We start from the raw sequence: 20697 nt of genomic DNA, 5'->3' as shown, positions 1-20697 counted from the left end.
AAAAAGTGTTTTAAACACAGAGATCAAAATTACACACCGGCTTAAGTGTGTCACTTTTTGGCATGGCCACCTCGTTTCTCAGCCAAGACTTGCAACTGACTTCTGCTCCTCTATTTTATTGATTTCTTTCTTTTTTTTTTTTCTTTTTCTTTTTCTTTTTTTTTCCTTTCCACAAGCCCAAATAGCCACTTAACAAAACTGTATTTAACCCCTAAGCAGCTGCTCCATCTTCTTCCTTGGGGCCTGGGGTTTGTGCTAACCCAGAGGGTTACCCAGTACCATGGTGGAGCTCCCAGCTCCCAGTACCATGGTGGAGCTCACTGAAGTTTCTCAGCTTCTCCAAGTTGTCTCACATCCCTCAGTTTGGGGTGAAAGCAGCTCCATATGAGGTGTCCTGGCTTTTCCCAGTTGCAAATGTGGGTTTCTTAAATAGAAAGGTCTGAATCTTCAGGAAATAGGGGCTAATTTATAATCCTGCATCTCATTTTCCAAGGAGCTCTGAGTTTCTCAAGTGTCTTAGCCTTTAGTGCATTGTGTAATTAATAGGGGGATTGTGGCTGCAAATGCAAACAGTAGCTTAAAAAAAAAAAAAACAAAAAAAAACAAAAAAAAGAGTGTGAAACAGTATTTTGCACTGTGTTTGTTCAAGGATCTTGTGACAGGAAGATCCCACCAGACAAATGGGATTGAGATGCTGAGGTTGGAAATGGAGTGGGCTCAGTGACACCCTGCTCACAGAATATTTTGTCTCCTGGCACATGGAGTATAAAACACAACCCTGGTGTGTAGTTCAGGGGTTTTCCAGGCTTTCCTGCTGAATTTCGAACTCTCAGGTAATCAAGACACAGCCACATTCATTGGGAATTGACCAAAATGGGGAAGTGCCTCCTTGGTGGAGCTCAGGCAGCAGAGGCTGGAGCAGCCGGGTGAATCCTGAGCAGCAGAACAGAGCAGACAGCCTGGGGCTCCTGGCTTTGTCTCTGGGTGGCTGCAGGGCACAGTCTGGGAATGCCACACACCTGGAAGAGAGTCCTTGCCCTGCAAACCAGGGAGCAAATCCCCTCTTCCCCATCCCCGTGGCTCCTGCTGTTCCCGCTTCCCAGGAACACGACAGGTCTGATGTGAGCCTGGATTTCCACTGAGCAACAGATGGAACCATAAGATCAATATATGGTCCAAATAATTAAGAATCGTGTTTTTAATTGTGCCTTTTCAACAAGCGCTTTGAATGCTCCCTAAATCAGCTGTGTGGCTGTTGATGTGGGGAACAGTTGGGATAGATTTTGGTTTGCAGCTGCAAAGAGACTGATCCAAACAAGTCCAGCGAGTGCCTTGAGCTTGGGAAAGGTTTCTGGCAGCTCCAGGGGGATCCCCACAAACCATCACTGTCTGGTACCCAAGAGATGAGCCTGGGAAGAGAAGGAAAGCCCAACTGATTTTATCCTTCTGAAGGCTTTGGGCTTTTTCCTTCCCAGTTCTGTGGTTTTGGAGGAATCAAACGGTTTTAAACTCTTGTAACTGTTTTGTGAGTTCAGCATTGTGGTATATGGGGAAACTGAGGCACGGGGGTCCTGTGGGTTGGCCTGAGGGAGGGGAGCAGAAACACTGAGCTCTCCTTGCCTCTTTTTCCCTTTGCTCAGCAGGACTAAAACCCTTCCCAAAAGCAGCGTTATCCCAAGGGCTCCAGCAGGGAACGAGCCCAGCAGCCTGGTGGGATGAACTGGATGTTCCTTCGCATCCAGGGTGAAAACCATCCTACTTGGCTGTTCTTTTAGGGAATCAACCACAGCAACTGGCTGAGAATCCAGCCTGATAAAGAGGTGCCTTGGAAGCTGTCCTGGCTCCTGCTGCCCATCCCCATGCACACAGAGGGGTGCTCAGATGGGCAAAATCCTCGCGTGCCTCTGGGAAGGGGCACAGTGGGTGGAAAAGATGCTTTTTTGGGGAACACTGAGAAAATGTGCACCCCTGGCCAGGGAGTGTTGCACCTCAGCAGCCTTTGGCATGGTGCTGTGCCAGCCTGGAGCTCCTGTGTGTTAAAGGAATTTGGGAGAATATCCCAGAACCAGGGAACGCTTTGGGTGGAAGGGACCTTTGCAGGTGATCCAGTCCCACTGCCGCGGGCTGGGACAGCCCAGCTTCCCACCAGCCCTGGGTGGACCCTGAGACCAGGCAGAGCTGCTCAGCAGTGCTGCAGGAAGTGCCTTTGGAACTGCAGGGGAGATGAAGTCACACCCCCCTGTATCCCAGATTTTTGGCCATTTGGTGCCATCTCTTGTTCTGTGGGGTTTCAGCACCGTAGCGAGATGATTTTGGGTTGTTTCCATTTGTTAATGCCATTTTGAGAGGTTGTTTGTTCATCCTCTGCTTGGAGCAGGACTTGAAGGCACATCCAGGTATGTCCAAGAGCCAGGAGGAGCCTGGTCTGACCCCACAGGAGCCTCAAGGTTCCTCAAGGCACACACCCAAAGGTCTCAGCCCCAGATCCAAGCCCTGCCCCTCAGCAGCAGCTGCCAGGCTCGGGGGATGGAGCTGTGCCCTGGATCCAGGGGAACAGCCCAACTCCTGCATCCCCAGCACCTCCCAGGCCAGGGCAGCGCTTCCTCCCTGCCTCAACTCCTGCCAACCGCGGCCACATCCTTCAAACCACCTCGTGTTTGTGCAGGTAATGATGATCTAGGCTCATTTATGCAAGATTATCCTTTTATCACATTTCCAGACTCATTTATGAGGCTCATGTTTTCCCCCCAAGGGCATCATCAAGTGAGTTAAGTTGTACTATTTGCCTCCCGCAGTGAACTGGCAGGAGCCTACTTCATTGACTGATGAGGGCTGCTGCCTTTGCCAAATAGGGGCTGTGTGATGGATATTTTACTTGTGAATATTAGAGCTGGAAATTAGCATGTTTATTGAGGTAGAATGTGTTTGTTTACATTCTGCTACCCATGGTATTACCTTTTATGACCTGAGTTATTTAGCTGAGGAGAAGCAGAAGCGCTCCCTATCTGAGGGGGGAGGGGGGATTAAAAAAAAAATAGATTAATGAGCTACTAGATATCAAATTAAGCTTTAAGTGAGTGACAGAGAGGCCTCGCTGGGAGCTGCCCTGCTCCTGTCACCTGGGCTGGAGAACAGGGGGGTGGGAGGGAGAGACTTGGCTCCTTTTTACTTGTTTGTGCCTAGGGAGAAAGAGGCTTTGCAGGGAGGAAACCATCCAGGGCCTCTTGGATAGCCCTTGGTGGGGATGTGGGTGGGAAGAGCTCAGGGTCTCAATCCTCACCCTGCAGCACTTCCCTTTCCAGGTTCCTTCCCCATCCATTGCCCTGATTCCACGGGGAGAGCCTGACCAGCACGCTTCAGAGCAGAGAAGCTTTCCCCAGCCAGGGAAACACAGGCGACCTTACAGAAAGTGACCCTCTTTGTGTCAAATCTCCCCAAAATGCCATTCCTTCCCTACTTTAAGTGGCAGTGGCACATTCATTGTGTGGATTGCAGAGCTGGTGTCCCAGCCCACAGTCAGGAGAGTCTGGAGAATGACACATTGCCCGCTCTGCAGAATGGAAGCTGTGAAGTGCTCACACATCAAGTGCTTGGGAATGCAGAAATATTCACAAATTCAGCAATGCCTGCCTGGAGCAGGGAATCTGCCTGGGCTGGCTGTGGGACTGGGCACCCTGCTCCTGGGTTTGTGGGGCTCCAGCCTGTCCTGAGCCTGTGTCAGGATTTCATTTGGTTTGCAAAGGTGCCTGCCAAGCTCTCTGACTTGGTGCAGCCTGCAGACAAAACGTGGTTTATGTCAAGTCAAAGAAATGCTCTCTTTTGTCTTTCAGCAAAATTCAGCTCTAATTTGTGTGGCCTTTAAAGAGCCATTGTCACATGTGAGCAGAAGAGGAAGGATTATTTTTTTGTCAGAGAGCAAGGAGGAGGTGTCAGTGAAGGGCAAAGCTCCTCCTGTGCCCCTCATCAGCTGCGAGAGGCAAACTGGGACTGGGAAATCCTCCAAAGTCCCACCAGCCCTCCCCTGCTCCCACCCATCCCTGCCCACCTGCACAGCGTGCTGGCGGCCGTGGAGGGCTGGCAGGTGACACTGGCAATGCCACCATGGATGTGCCAGAGGTTCAGCTCTGAGAGCAGGGGCAGCACCCCCCCAGCAGCCTCTGCCCACCCTGCTGTGCCCCCCACGTTTCCTCACTGCCACGTGGCTCTCCGGGGTGGCACGGAGACAAACGTGACTTCACTCTCACAATAACTGGCAATAAAAATTATGATTGCCAATATCGGGGAGGCACTTGTGAGTCGTGAGATGAAGCAAATTAACAGCTTGAAAAATTGTCGGCCCTGGCAGAAAGCAGAGCTGTAAATGTTGGGATTATTTCCCCCGTGCCACGGCTGCCAGTCAGCAGGGGACGGTGCAAGTGGGATGTGCTGTGGCTCCCACATGGAATCACTTCCCCTCTCCCTCTTCCTCATGGGTGCTGGAGTTGTTGGAGTGTTTAATATGCGGCAAATGTAGCTGTGCACAGACCTGTGGCTGTGTGAATCAGCTGTCACTGGTCAGCTCCAGGAGCATCCCCAGGCCGCCTGTGTGTGACACCAGCCACGAAGTCATTTCTTCCCAACTGCTGGGCCAAAACTTGGTCTATCCTGAGTCTGTGCCTCTTCCTGCTCCCCTAAAGAGCTCTCAGTAGTCCTTTGTCCATGATCTTCCTCTCCTCATCCTGCTCTTGGCCTTCAAACTCCCGTGATGTCATAAATTCTTGGGGCTAATTGTGCGTTCTGCAGGAAATATTCAAAGGCAACACTTTGCCCAATGGGCTAAAATACATTTGCATGAAGTGCTCATTGAGCAATTATGAATAACCTACAAGTTTTAAAAACAGCCTCTTTGTGGCTAATTTGAATGTTTGCTGCAAAGTGCAGCATTTGCTGAATTAATGAGTCATTACAGATATTTCACTGAGCTCTGGTGGCACTGCCTGCTGCTGCAGGAAGGGCTTTTTATTCTTCCACTGCACCTGTACCATTCCAGCGACATGCAATGCTTAATTTCTGCAAATTACTCCTACTAGAGCAATATGAAATACAACTAACTTGGGGGAAGGAGAGGTGTACTTTAATTAAATCATCTTGCAATTAGTCCTTGAGTGATGAGGTGAAGGTGGTTTATCCCCATGCAGTGGCACCAAACCACTGAGGAGATGCACACAGAGGGAATTCCAGAATTTATAGCGGCCTTCCAGTGCCTCAGGAGAGCTGGAGAGGAATTTGGGACAAGGGATGGAGGGACAGGACACAGGGAATGGCTTCCCACCGCCACAGGGCAGGGATGGATGGGATATTGGGAAAGAATTCCTCCTTGTGAGGGTGGGGAGGGGCTGGGATGGAATGCCCAGAGCAGCTGTGGCTGTCCCTGGATCCCTGGCAGTGCCCAAGGCCAGGTTGGACAGGGCTTGGAGCAGCCTGGGATAGGGGAAGGTGTCCCTGCCATGGCAGGGGTGGTGCTGGATGAGCTTTAAGGTCCCTTCCAGCCCCAACATTCCATGATTTTATGATTTCATAATCAGATGAGTTGCTCAACAATTGGACATTTCCTAAAAGCCTCTGAACAGCTCTTTGCTGCTGGCTTGGGACCACCCATGTTTACAGCATTCACACTGGCTCCATGAAAATTTAGATAGCCTGGAAGTGCAGTGGGCCCTGATCCTATAGAATAACACACAGAGAAACTAAAATATGCCATCAGACAGATGTTTTGTGATGAGGAGGATACACAATATTGAGTGTAGATACTGGATTTGGTCCTTTGGGATCTTCCCAGCTGTGGGACTCTGGCTCTGCTCCTCTTCTGCACTTTTGGGGATGTTTTTTTTTTTACTCAGGGAGCAGGGAGGTGTCAGCCCCTCACACCACTGTGGGTGTGACGGTCCCCTTTGTCCCTTCCATGGTGCCACACAGAAGTCAGAGATCCACCCCAAACCTCTCCTAGGTGGGACAGAGATTTCCCCACTCCTTTCCCTTGGGATTTTCTGCTGGAGGAGGAGATGAATGGCTGAGTGCTTCTGAAGGCACAACTCCCCCAGCAGCATTTAGCAGGATGTAAATTTTCCCTCGTGATTTATTGTCCCCGGTGTTTTAGACAGACAAAATATGCTGGCAGTCTGTCCTGGCTGACACTACAAACCTTGTCTGGAGCACAGAGCCCTCCACAAGAGAGGAACATCTCTTGTTTGGAGACATCCAGGAGCCCCTTGGGAAGTCACTGGGAATTCCTCTGCTGGCAGAATCTGTCCCAGATTGAAGAGCAAATGTTAAACAAAGACACGTGCAGGACAAACCTGTCCTTCAGTCACTGTTGTCTAGGTATAAAAAATAAATGTATTTTTCAAAAAGCCCCAAAGCACAATTTAGTAGCAGAATTTGGGATGAAATCATCAAAGGCAAGGAAATTCAACAGCAATTCCTCCCTTTCCTCTCAGCAACCTGAGCATTGCAAGAAGCAGTGGGATGGAACACAGGGACGTGCACTGGGGTAGTTTAATGCAAAATGTCATTTCTTGAAGTTCAGAAAAGTGTGTTTATAGTAACAGAACTTCAGGTTCTGATAGGCAGCAGGTTCACAGGCACGCAGCCACACAGGATGCAGACAGCACAAAGCCTGAATTTAGATTTTGGGCTTGTCTTAGGTTGCTTAACAGCCTCAGTGTTACTTAAATGTAGGTGTTTAGAGTGTGGGTGCACGCTCCTGTGTGTGTGTGTGTGTGTGTGTGTGTGTGTGTGTGCATTAATAGCAATTTGTGATAGATGCCTCTGGGGCCCACACATTCAATAAGGAAAAAAGGAGTTTTTATGGGAGATAACATAACTGTTTGCAATTTGGCTATTCATTGTATCTTTGGCATTTTATGTACTGCATTAGCTGAGGCAATTTCATGCATATGGATATAATGCATTAAGTAGGAGCATTTAAATATAGTGAAACTAATTTTATGATGATTAGTTGAAGGAAAACATTGCATTGGTATCATCTATACAGGAGCCAATTTGCATGAAAATGCCCAAAGTTGCTATGCCAACATTTTCTGTGTTGCCGGTCGGGGTCGTCTCTGTGTCAAGACTTTGTATTAAAAATCGGTCTCCAGTGCCCGTGTCTTTTAATTCATTGCAAGCTGTAGGCCATTTGCTCACAAAGCGCTTGCAGTAAAACAAATGAATAGCTAAAATACTCATTTGCATGATTCCCATTTGAAAACGATTCCCCTGAAATTAAGGAAGCGTGTGACTCGGTTGCGAAGATGGATGGGCAGATGAGCCGTGCAATTAATATTTTTCGGCGTTCTCTTTTAAAGCCCTCCTAAGACTCCGAGCAGCACATGCTGCCTCCCAGACAAATTGGGTCCCGCAACAGTTCCAGGGCTGCCATGGCAGCAGCTTGTTCCCACTCTCTCCCCTTTATTGTCTCACTTACATTATGCAGTAATTAAAACTATTTACCATTCCTACTTATCTGCCATCTGCTGCCATCCAAGTTTCCTCTCCTTTATAAAGCCATCTTCAGGAGAGGAGCGGAGTCAAGGGCGAGGAAGGGGAGGGAGGAGATGCTCCTGCTTTTATTAATAGGTAGCGGACCAGGACGAGGCTGAGTGCTGTAAACAACTGGGTACTTCCACGGAGAGTGTCATTTTCTGGCATTTACATCTGGCCACCGTGACGGGAGGAGTTTTTTCCCTGGCGCAAACGCTGGCCCAGGGCGGAGGGGAGCGGGCAGGGCAGGGGGACGCTCCTCTGCTTTCACACCAGGACGGTGCTGACGGCTCTTTCAGCCCTCAGCCAAAGCGGGAGGAGCGGATGGAGGGCTCGGGTTTGAATGGACGCTGCTCTCGCAGCAGATCCGGGGATGGGAGGGAGCTGGGACGGCTGGATGCAGCCCTGCGGGGGGTTATCGCAGCCAGGCTGGATCCGCAGCAGGAGGAATTAGGAAATCAGGATTTCCTAATCCCCGCGGTGGAGCGCTCGAGGTCAAGGTAGCGGAGAAAGGCGATGGAAATGCCCAGAGATCTCCAGGGCTCAGAAAAATGCAGAGCTCGGGGCCTGAAGTGCTTAAATCACCGCTGGGGTGGGGACGGGAGTGATGACAGCCAGGTAAACGCAGCCTGCCGAGAGCCCGGCCCCGCGGGCAGATTTAGGGAGGGCAGGAGTGCCCAGCAGGGCTCTTTCCCAGCCGAATGGGCCAATAAAACAGCTCCCAGGGTGCTGCCGCTAATAAAAAGTGAAGAAGCCGGCAATTACTGCCGCCCTCGTCGCGTAACTCATGCTCCAGATTATTTACAGTGACTCTAAAATTTAAAAAAATCCAGTTGGCTTAATTGCCTTTTTCTGCCGTGGGGATGTCAGCGAGGGAGGGCGGCACAAAAGCCACGGGCCAGCACTTCTGGAGCTCTGGGTCTGGTCGGGGTAGTCGGGAACAGTTCTCAAAAACACCGAACTTCGCTAAAAAATGCTAAAAAGCGCTTTTCGGCTGTACAGTCTCCTTTCTTGCAGCTCTGGCAGGCTGAGTTACAGCTCACAAAGCCAGCCATGGCACACAGGACTCTGGCTGAGTTGGGTTTTTTCTTAGAAAGCCGTGGCAGTTCCATGAGTTTTCCATCGTTCGACTGCAATTGATTTTCTCAGTGCTCATTTTTTTTTAATATATCAACACTCAGGTCTGGATTTCAACTCTTTTTCGTGGCAGTCTCTGCTTTTGCCACCATCTCCTGGTCTGAGGAAAACATCAAGGGAAAGAAGGAGGAGAAAATGTTTAGTTCTGGGTTTGGGTTCTTAACCATGGGGGATGTTGGTGTGAAGCATCATCCAAGACACTCCGGCAGAAATAGTCCCAAATCTACAAAAATATGCAACAGGGAGAAAATGCTGCACTGGTGTTGCAAACAATGCTGGCAAACGCTGCCAGGCTGCTGGTTCAGTGCTCCAGAGATTCCCTCCTGCCCACAAATCTGGGAGGATTTAGGGGTGAGGTGAGAACCAGCACCCAGTTCTTCAGCACTTGGTGCGGATTTCTCAAAAGCTGGACTCGAAGGACAGTAATTTCCCAAGCCATTAAATTCCTCTGTTACCGGGCAAATACTTTTCATTCCTTGCCGAGCACAGTAGAGGGGGCATTGCTGATTTTTCACAGACACCCGGCTGAAACCTAAAAACATGGGGCTCTTTCTGGTCCTTTTTTGGTGGCCCCTTGGAACACCCGGAGATTGGAGCACCTCAGGCACATCCCAGCTCACCCCAGCAGGATGGGACCACCCTGCTCTCCCCATTGCTCCTGAAGCTCATCCAGATATGGCTGAGATCTGTAGGAGGATGGAATTTGGCCCCACCACAGTGTAATTTGCTTTTTGTTTGGTGTTGGGCTCCTCCTCACAACCGTGGTGAGGTTGGGCTGCTGAAGGTTGAGTGAAACCTCTGGAAATCTTAAATACCCCCTTCATCGAAAGTTGAAAAACTGGCTGAGTTTTCTTTATGCCATCCAGCATCCCCATCCCTTTCAGTAAATGATTTTTCATCACAACCTCGCAAAAAAATTACCATAGAGATCCCATTTAAGGCAAGGGGGAAAAAATAATGTAAAAGGAAATATTTTAGGTAGGAGTTGAACAGCAAATGCTTTTTGGTCTCTGTGGGGAGTAATGATCCTCAACAAGGACACAATTCTATATGCATGTAATATTATCACATGCTTCAAAAAGCTTTTAAATCACATAAATGCAGTTATGGACCATTGTACAAAATAAACATTCCACTTGTGTTTAGGCTGTTTTTAGTTCTTTGATCTAAAGTGATGCTTGCAGATTTTATTGCTTTGTAAATTAAAGCAGCTTTGATTTGATTGAACTAAATTAATAAGGCTTCTGCCTTGTTGCAAGATAACAACTACAGTATATTTTGGCTGCACTGCACGTAAGGAAACTGCAGTCTGTAACAATTCCACTGAAGCTTTGTGGAGGATTTCAATACCTATTTTAATTAAAACAAAAGCCACTAATGTGTTCCTTAAAGAGAAAAAAAAACCTTAGAAGTCCTTTTAAATCTATTTTAATATGTCTTAAGGACTAGAAGATAAATGGCAGGAGAGCTGGGCTCTGACAAGGGACTTTTTCTCTGCCTTTTGAATTTGCTTCTTGCACGTCTAAGGCGTGGCTCCTTCAGGATGACAAATGATGGAATCCTGGAATGGTTTGGGTTGGGAGGGACCTTAAAGCCCATCCCATTCCACCCCTGCCATGGGCAGGGACACCTTCCACTGTCCCAGGCTGCTCCAAGCCCCCTCCAACCTTGGACACTCCAGCAGGATCTGTGGTCAGGTGGGCTCTGACCATGCCGGGAATGTCCTCAGCCCACTTTAACCAATGTGCTGTGACATTTTCCAGCTAATTTCTCCTCTGTGGGGCTTTCCAGCACAGTCGCCCTCTTTAAGTTACCCTGGAGAGGCTCCCATTGCTCACAGGAAGGTTTGGGATGTGGACATTCCTGGTTCAAACCATCTGATCATTTTATGGAAGCTCTTTGCTGCCTGTAGGTCTCCTTGGTTTAGTTTTTTTTTGTTTGTTTGTTTTGTTTTTTGTTGTTGTTTTTTTTCCCCTTGGGAAGTTTGAAACCAGAACTGCTTTTTGCTCAATTTCATTTCCCCCAAAAAAAAGCCTTCAACAAAAGCTGCCCTTTGAAATCTCTAACAATAAAAAAAAAGGCAGTGCCAAAAAGACAGAGCTGCCACATCCTGACCACAGGGGCACCGTGGGACGAGTGCAAGAACAATTTCAAGCAGGGAAAATCTGGGAACAAAGGGACTGTGCCACTCCACTGGTGGGCATCCCCATGTGCCCCATCCCTGGAAGTGTCCAAGGCCAGGTTGGACACGGGGGCTTGGAGCCCCCTGGGATAGTGGAAGGTGTCCCTTTAGTATCCTTTCCAACTAAACCTTTCTGAGATTCTGGGATCTGGTGGGGTTCCCAGACACAACTGCAGCTGGGAGGGCTCAAGCCTGGGCTCCCCCTGCACATCTCCAGGGCTCTGCAATGGAAACAGCCAAAGAAAGGGTAAAAGCTCCCTCAAAATCTCTGTGGCCCCATTCCTGCAGCCCCTGGTTCAAAGCTGCCACGTGAAGCAGGCCCTGACGTGGTGGACTCCCCACACGGGCTGAAGGACAGTGTTTGCTCACGGGTTCCATCCGTTTTATCCCAGAAACTCAGACCCATCCAATTTCCCCTCCTTCACCACGTGGGTGGATCTGCCCTATACAGCAGTGCTGGGATGCTTCCCAGCATTTTTCTAACTGGTTTGGAGGGAGAGATTTACTGACCCAAATTTTGCATGGGTAGGTGACCCCTGGTCCTGATGCTAAGCCCCTCCTCAGCATCCCCTGACATTCCTCCTGTCTCTGCTGTGAGCTCAGCAGTGGGATGAAAAAATCCCCCAGGCTCATCTCCCCCAGCAGCAGCCCCAGCTCCCCATCCTTCCCCTCCTTCTTACTCTTTTCATAAATAATTTTAATATAGTCCAGAGTGGCTCAAAACAGGAAACTCTGCTGTTTTAGTTTGGTCTGGAGTCAATTTTCCTAATCCCTGCGGTGGAGTTGCTAAGTTACCCTATCCCAGGGCCCTCGCTGCTGTTTTCATGTGGAAAAAAAAAAATAATAATCATAAAAAAAAAAAGATCTGTTCTTCACTAAAGCGGCGGAGTTTGGGAAAGCTGCGGCTCGTCACCGCGCCAAGGGCCGGGCACAAGGAGCCTTTGCAGAGCTGCCCTTCAGAAATCCCGTTGGAAACCCAGCCCTGGAAAAGCAAAGTCCTCAGCAGCTCCAGCGGGGTCAGGAGGGTCAGACACGAGATGAAATGAAAGACAAACAGTGGCCGGGGAAAGCTTTCCCTGCCATCTCCTCGGGCGTAACGAGCCCTGGCTGCGCGCTTGGACAGAGGCCAAGCATTCATTTACCACAAATCTTCTGTAAATGATTACATTACCTTACATTAGTTTCTGTAGTACCCCCAACTGTTCCTTCCAAAGCAAGTTAAGCAGAAGGAAAGCTGCCACTTCCCTGTAATTATTCTCCCTTGGCCACTGGGCCACGTTCCTCCCGTGCCTCCTGCCCGGAGGTGTGGGACAGAGGGGGACAAATCTGCCTTGCTGCAGTGGCCTCTTGGACACTGCTGCCTTGGATGAGGGAACAGTGGGAACAGTGGAACAGTGGTTCCCAGTGGGATGGAGAGCAGGGATGCTGCTGGAGGTGCAGAATCTCCCCAGAATTGCAGCTGGGAACAGGAGCAGGCCACAGTCATGGAATGGTTTGGGTGGGAAGGGACCTTAAAGCTCATCTCGTTCCAAGCACTGCCAAGGGCAGGTTCACCTTGCCCTAGAGCAGGATGCTCAGAGTTGCTTCACACCAGCAGTGATGGGTTGTGCTTTTGCTCCTGGGGTCTCCTTGGCCGCTGGAGGTCCCCGAGGTTGAAGTTTGGACCTCAGCAGTGTGACCTGGCTGTGGCATCCCTGCTGCACTCCAGGCAGGGCAAAGGGCTCAGAGAACTCCTTGGCTTGTGAGCTCCAAGTGTGGTGTCATCCCAAGATCTGCAAGCTGGAAGTTTTAGAGAAACCTCATCTCTCCCTAAGCAATTCCTCTTTTCTCCCACTCCACCTCCTCCCTTCCCTACAGCAAAACCACTTGGCACAACCCCTCCTCTCTCCACAGCGATTCCCCCAGCTCCCTCCTCTGCTGGACTGGTTTGTCCAAGCTGTGTTTGCCTTCTGGCTCTCCTTTCTCCAGTCCAGCCATGTGCCTGTGAGTGATGAAAGAGCAACTGGGCCCTTCAGCCGGGTGCAAACTCAAGCTCTGCTGGTGTGAACTGCTTTTCCTTGATGGGATTGACAACCACACAGTGATTTCTCCCCTCTCCACTCCTCCTCACATGACAGATTCCTGTGGCTTGCAGTACAGGGCCAGTTTATTTATTCTCTCCCAGCCCTACATGTGCAGCCCATGTTGCAGGGAGGCAGAGTGATCCCTATCCTGACAGTTTTCCATCTCTCCAAGGCACAGGAAATAGCATTGCTTCGCCTGCCAGGGCTGGAGTTACGCTGGAGGCTGGGGCTGGGGGTGGTTTGGTGCTCAAAAAACCCTTGGGAAGATGCTTTGAGATGAGCAGCAAACTAAAAATAACCTCTGGGAGCCAATTCTTTCATAAATTCAGCCAGGGAGCATCGGAGCTTTCTGTCATTCCCAGGTGTGCTCCCCTCCCTGTGTCCTCCCTCCCTTCTTCCAGCCTTTTCCCGAGGCCTTCTGCTGATCTGCCATTTGTTATTGATTTTATTTAAGCTGCAGCAGTTTGTTATTATTATTAATTCCAGGCACATTTTTAACAGCACTAATAGGCTGGAAGAGAGAAGTGCTCTCATTTGCACACCCCTTCTCTCTGGAGGTGATTTAAGCCCATCCATCTCCCCAGCACAGAAAAAAAAAAAAAAAAGGGAAAGGGAGATAAAGGCTGTTAATGGGGGGTTTAAAGTGCTGAAGTGTGAGGGGGTGGGAGGTGACACCAGGAGGTGTTTAATTACCATCCTGCGCCATCACAGGTGATAAGGGAATCGAGCTTCTGCTGCCTTATGGGAACCCAGGAAAGTGGTGCTGGTCCTGCAGTTCCTCCCCACTAGAGACAGCCCAAATAGCCAAATATTGGCTCAAAATGTTGGAATTTGGCCACACATTGTCAGCTTGCTCTGGAGCTTGTCCTTGTGCTGAAATCCAGGTGTTCATCCGAGGGAGGAGTGATGGAGGGAGCGCTGCTGCTCCTCGTTACATCCGTGATCCCGCAGCTGACATTTGCTGCTCACACCATGGGAGGATTTTCCCGGGAAGGGAGAATGCCTTTACTAAAGAGAATTTTGGAGTAAGTGACTCCATAGGATTATGCTTGGCGAGCGCTGCCCTGCTTGGAGACACTGAGCACCCCCAGAGCTCGAGGCTGCCCCTGGAATCCTGCGGGGAAAACGTGTGGGATTCTTTGTTGGCATCTCCCCTCCACCTCCTGGAGCGGAGGAGCCTCTTCCAGGGATGAGGGAAGGTCACTGCTGTCCTGAGAGGCCTGGTGTGGGCAGGAGCTGCTCTCAGTGCCATCACTGCCATAGATATCATCACTCCATCGATGCCATCATTGCCATGGATGCCATCACTCCATCATTGCCATCAATGCCATCAATGCCATCACTCCATCAATGCCATCATTCCATGATTGCTATCGTTCCATCAATGCCATCACTTCATCGATGCCATCACTCCATGGATGCCATCACTCCATCGATGCCATCACTCCATGGATGCCATCACTCCATCGATGCCATCACTACATCGATGCCATCACTCCATGGATGCCATCAATCCACGGATGCCATCATTCCATCACTGCCATCACTCCATCACTGCCATGGATGCCATCACTCCATTGATGCCATCATTGCCATGGATGCCATCACTCCATCAATGCCATCACTCCATCAATGCCATCATTCCATGATTGCTTCGTTCCATTGATGCCATCACTCCATTGATGCCATCACTCCATGGATGCCATCACTCCATCAATGCTATCATTGCCATGGATGCCATCAATCCACGGATGCCATCATTGCCATGGATGCCATCACTGCCATGGATGCCATCACTCCATCAATGCCATCATTCCATCACTACCATCACTCCATCAATGCCATCAATCCACGGATGCCATCACTCCATCAATGCCATCAATCCATAGATGCCATCACTCCATCAATGCCATCAATCCATCAATGCCATCAATCCATGGATGTCATCACTCCATCAATGCCATCAATCCATGGATGTCATCACTCCATCGATGCCATCAATCCATGGATGCCATCACTCCATCGATGCCATCACTCCATCGATGCCATCAATCCATGGATGCCATCACTCCATCGATGCCATCACTCCATCGATGCCATCAATCCATCAATGCCATCACTCCATCGATGCCATCAATCCAGGGATGCCATCACTCCATCGATGCCATCACTCCATCGATGCCATCAATCCATGGATGCCATCACTCCATCGATGCCATCGTTCCGTTGCCTCCGGGCACGCGGCTCCGCTGTCCCTCTGGGCCTGCAGGAGATGAAAGCAATCAGAACAACAGTGGGACACGAGCTGTGTGCAGGAAAAATCCCAATTCTGAGGCATGACAAAGGGGCCCTGGCTTGATCTGAAGTTGCTGCTTGCAGGAAGTTTGCCTTTTGCTTGATCTATTTTGCGCATCCCTATTAAATAACTAATTATTTAACATCTTTTAAAGCTTTGCTATATATTACAGCAGGCAGGACACAAATGGCTGCTTTTAATAATATAAAAGCCCATTAGCTTCATTTACTGTTAATGTTAAAATAAACATGAGGCAATTTAGATATACTATTCCAATTTCACGGAAACTTTGATGTTTTTCTTCTCCACTCACATAATTAAGGGAAAAAACTACTAATGATATTAAGTTTGTACAGTGTTAATGACAGAAACAAGCTGCAGTAGAAATTGCAGCCATTAATATGGAAAAATAAAATATTTAACACAGGAGATAAATGAAAGCAATTTTAATAAAGTAAAATGAAGAAAATTAATTTTAGAAACTTTCAGCATTCTTAAAACACTCTCGGTTTGTGACACGTTTTGTGTGGTTTTCTGGTCGGGATTATTTATGATTATTTTTAACACCTACCTGTTTTCTTTTTTTCTCTTCCCATTGTTTTCTCTAAAGGTCGAATTCTGCCCTGATTTACACCCCATGACCTGGCAGCAGCTAAAGGTGAGCTCATCCCTAGGAGATGCTTTATCACAACCCTTTTTTTTTTTTTTGGAAGCAGGAGCCCTTCAGGTATTGCAAACCCCCAAATGCCACCTGGGGATGCAGGGTGGTGTTGCCTCATCGGGATGGGGCTCACCCAGGTGGCACCAGCATGGATATACAGCATTGCAAGGGAATGTGTGGCAGGGTTTGTGGCTCTGGGAGGGTTGGGAACAAGGTCGTGCTGCGGGGGTTGAAGCTGAGCCTCAGGGGCACAGAGAGCAGCTACAGGGGCTCTGCTGCAGCAGGATCTGGGCTGAGACCACCACAGTGTGGAAATCTGAGTCCTGGGAGCAACCTGGAGCTTGGCCAGAAACCAAAGGGGTTCTGTGGTCAGGGCAGGAATAATCTCTGGGGTGCAGCAGCCGACACTGTACTCCCACTCCCCTGGGCTCTGCTGCCATGGAGACCAGAGCAGTGAGGAACATCCCTCTGTTCCCCATTAAACCTGCTTCCCGCAGGAGAGGGGCAGGGAAGGCTCAGCCCCAAGCAGAGGAGCTCTTGCTTCATGGCTCAGCCACCCAGGCCCCATCATCCCGCTCATTTTGGAGCCCCTAAAGTGAATCCTTTCCCAAGAACAGTCCATTCCCACATTTCCAAACTTTGGAGGGAGGACAATTGGCACCCACGTACATTCCAGCCTCTCTGCTGCCTCTTCCACACCATCAGCTCCATCACTAACATGTGGCAGCCTTTGCCAGCAACCCATTTTTAGCAACAGCTCAGTGATTTTTTTAATTCTGATGCATTTATTTACAGGAAATGATTAATTAAAGGAATTCTTTTCATTGCCATTAATAGTTTTGCAGACAACCCGACAAGATAATCATCACATGCTGGCAATCACTTGCCATCAATTATCCCCACGCTGCTGCTGTCAGTGGATCACAGCCCCTACCTGGTGGGAGTCACCGCTGGTGCCACCAAGGCATTTTCCAGAAATGCAGGACTGGGGAGGATGGGAAACAGCTTCCAGACAGGCTCTGAGATTGATATGCAAGCCAAAGAGAAATGCATTAAACTATTTAACTGCCTGGAAATCCAGCATAATGAACATCCAAAGGTATCTTATTACTAGTTCACTGTAGCTTGCCTTTATTTATTTGTTAGCATTTTAATTTTGTGCCAATTAGTTCTTGTGTTGGGAACTCTCTTGCTGCAGGGGTGGGTCCTGCTGAAACCCCTCAAATCTGTGCTGGCTCAAGTGTGTGGGAGTGGGAAGGGAGAGGGATGAGGGATGGCAGACGGGGAACAGCCAGGTCGAGGATGGTGGCAGTACTGACAGGGACCTGGCCTTGTGGAATTTGGGTGGCCCTGGATGAGCTCTCCTGTCCTGATTCCCCAGGCCACCATTTCCCCACCCAGGTGGCCCCAGGCCACCTGAGCCAGGGCTCATCACCACCCCCACTCCCTGTTCCCAAATCACAGAATCCTGATATGGTGTGGGTTGGAAAGGTCCTTAAAAATCATCTCATCCCACCCCCTGCCATGGGCAGAGCCACTTTCCATGATCCCAGGTTGCTCCAAGCCCCATCCAACCTGGCCTTGGTCACTTCCAGGGATCCAGGGGCAGCCCCAGCTACTCTGGGCACCCTGTGCCAGGGCCTGCCCACCCTCACAGAGAAGGATTTCTTCCCAAAATTTAGTCAAAACCTACCCTCTGGCAATGTTAACCCACGGCCCCTTGTCCTGTCACTCCAGTTCCCAATGAATTTTCCCTCTCCAGCTTCCCTGTAGCCCCTTCAGATCCTGGAAGGAGCTGTGGGATCTCCACAAAACCTTCCCTTCTCCAGGCTGAGCAGCCCCAACTGTCCCAGCCTGTCTCCATAATGAGGTGCTCCAGTGCCCTGATCCCCCCATGGCCTCCCGTGGAAGTGCTCCAACATTTCCATGTCCATCTTTTGTTGGCAGCACCAGAAGTCAGCACTGTTTTGCTGGTGCTTCCCAGCCTGCCTGCTGGATGTTTTAGGAAAAACCCCAAAACCTTCCACCCAGGGCTATGTGTGTGTCCCCAGCGAGGTGTGGGGAACACTGGGGAGCTGTGGTGGCCTCCTGCTCTCCCTGGGAACAGCCAGGCACCCAGTGAGCAGAGAGTTTGGGAAACTGGACCAACGTGCTCAGCAACGCCTGAGCTTCTCAAACATGCCAGAAGGACATTAAATGGAATGTATTCAGTGCTAAGAATTATGGTTATCTTTAGAACCTAAAGTGTATAATTAAATTATAACATCTGAGATTGGAATTGCTTTCTCACTTGTAGGGGGAAAATATAAGACATTTTAATAACATGTCATAAGTTTTACAGTTATTGGATTTTCAAATTGTTTACAAAAGCAATATTGTTCAATTGCATTGTTGTTTTGTTGTTGGTTTTTTTTTCTTAAGTCTTTTGATAAAAAGAATAAACTAACAATAATGTTCCCAGGAGGTAGAACAAAATTGCATTTCACTTTTGTTATTTGTTTAATTATCCATTTAGCCAGTCAGTATATAAAACTCATTTTCAGCAGATTCCTCTTCAAAGTCTCTGGCTCCAGCTGTAACTGCAAAGAGCTTTCAACTTTTATTTAACATTAATAACCCAAGGAAATCCTGGTGTTCAGGTGCTGCAGCACCTTGCCTGCCATTCCAGGGACATGGGTAGGAGAGAACATCAGGCTGGTAATTCCCAGTTTTTAGGATTGGAGGGGAACACTGGCTCACAGTGTCCTGTTTATTTTCAATAGGGAACCACAGGGGATTCCTAAAAATCAACAGTCCCTGGTGGTTTTGCAAATCTTGAGCAGTTTGAGGGGGCTGTGACCTCTCCTTCTAAGCCTGCTGGGATTATTTTCCTGGTTGTTTCTCCCTGCTTGTAGGAGACCTTGCTCCAGGAGAGGGATTCTCCAGGCCATAACCTGGCTGAGGATCACATTTGAAAGGTGATTTGTGTTGGGACAGGACCTGCTCCCATGGCAGGTTTGGCTGCTTGTGTCTTGGTTTTGAGGAGATTTAATTAAATCATTTAATCAGTAGCTTTCTGCCTCCATCAAAATGCCTGTATTTCTAGAAAACCATCAGTTTCAGCAGCCTTGAAACCCTTGATTTGCTTGGCAAGGAGAAGTTGGGCATAGCTGGAATCCCACCAAAGCACTCAGTGGTTGATCTGTGTAGATGCTCAGGTTGAAGCTGTTCCTGTTCATGGCAGGGGATTGGACCAGATGACCTTGAAATGTCCCTTCCAACCCAAACCATCCTGTGATTCTATGATTTATGATTCTAGGATTTATGGTTCTGGGATTTTATTACTCTGTTTCTATGATTAGCAAGCACTGCACAGTATTTTCATCGGTGTTTTCTCTCTTCTTTCAGCATCTTCTTCCAGAGGCTGATTCCTGCCGTGTTTGAAGCACAATTGCTGACATTCAGGATCGTGTTCCAGCCCCTCCCAATAGCAGGCAGCTGATTTCAGGCTGCAGCAGGATCCCACCCATCCCTGGGAGCTTCGCAGGACACCCCAGTGATAAAACCTTGTTTTTTGGGACTTATGGCCATAAACCCCCCCAGAGCAGCACCTGAGCTGGAGACTGTGGGGAAAACAAAACCAAAGAGGTGTAAAATGGATCCCCTTTCTTTCCCAGCCTGCATCCCTGGGATGATGCAAAAGAAGGATCTATTCCACCCCTCTGGATGAGCAGCCTGCTCCCCCTGCCAGCACATATCGGCTGTTAAGTGCTTACCCAGCAGCGGGAGGAGGGTTATTAGGAGCAGTGAATTCCTTTGATAAGGTCTCGGGTCATAAAGATGTTTGACTCCTCATTTGCACGTTCCTCTCGGAATCGATCAAAGCGGAAAAGCTGGAGGGTAAAAATCGATAAGGGAGAAGGGTCTGTGGGAAGATGTATGGATAGAGCTGGGCAGGGACAGGGCAATCAGTTATTGTGCTAATTGATGGCAGGATGATAACTCAGAATTGATCAGAGGCTGCCTGAGCTGATACAACTCAGTGGCTCCAGAATCCTGCTCTGGAGATCTCTCAGAGGGATGCTTGGATCAGCTGCACAGTTCCCAACCCGCTCAGCTGCAGGGGTTTATTGACAGGGAAAAGCAAAATGAGCCTGGCTCTGGGTTAGATCCCTCAAAAAGCAGGACTCTGCCAATCAGTGCTCCCGGTATTCCAGCAGATTTCCACTGCCATGGTGCACGGCTTGGATCCAGGGGCTGTTGGTCTATCCACGTATCACCCACCTTCTCCTCCACTGAGAACTCCACTGAGGGCTTTAGAGCAACCTCTGCGTCCCGCCAGAGCACCACAGGACATCAGGGATAAATAATTCACCCTCCTGGCACCCCTGTGAGCTGGAATCTGTCCAAAGGAGAGAGGAGACTGAGGCACAGGCACAGTGAAGTAGCCGAGTCTCATCCAGAGGATGGAGAAGAGCTGGTTGCTCTTCTTCATCAGAGATCAGGAGATCAGCTGTGCACCAAAGCTGTTCCCATTTTTTGCAGTGTTCCCAGCACTGCTGCTGTGGGATGAGACAGGAATCCTCCTGCCCCTGGAAGGCACAGGTTTGACATTCCCAGTGAGTATTTCTGAATGAAACAGAGCTTGAACACCAGAGGGAAGCCTACAGACCCCCTTTCTTGGAAGGTATGTGATCAGATAAACCAGATCCAATCCTCCTGCTTGTGCCCTCCAGGTGGGAATTCCCATCTTCCATGGGGCAAACTGTGCTCCAGTTCCCCTCCCGTGCAGTCCCTTGAAATAAATCATACTTTGGGGATAATTTCTGGAAGATCTGCCCTGAAGCTGGATGGGAGG

At 49.2% G+C, this 20697-nt stretch overlaps 1 long non-coding RNA gene across 1 annotated transcript in view; it reads left to right on the top strand.

Moving 5' to 3' along the window:
- Nucleotides 1–19694, top strand: part of LOC137481666 (uncharacterized) — a 76691-nt gene extending 56997 nt beyond the window's left edge. Inside the window, exons 3-5 of the long non-coding RNA XR_011003586.1 lie at nucleotides 15810–15857; nucleotides 16698–16959; nucleotides 19248–19694. This is a non-coding gene — a long non-coding RNA (uncharacterized lncRNA). The remainder of the gene's footprint in view (nucleotides 1–15809; nucleotides 15858–16697; nucleotides 16960–19247) is intronic.
- The last annotated feature ends 1003 nt before the right edge of the window (nucleotides 19695–20697 follow it).

The sequence above is a fragment of the Anomalospiza imberbis genome, chromosome 13 (assembly GCF_031753505.1).
Source record: "Anomalospiza imberbis isolate Cuckoo-Finch-1a 21T00152 chromosome 13, ASM3175350v1, whole genome shotgun sequence".
Taxonomy (NCBI): domain Eukaryota; kingdom Metazoa; phylum Chordata; class Aves; order Passeriformes; family Viduidae; genus Anomalospiza; species Anomalospiza imberbis.
Note: the sequence above shows the minus strand (reverse complement) of the source record. Positions and strands in the feature narration are given on the sequence as shown.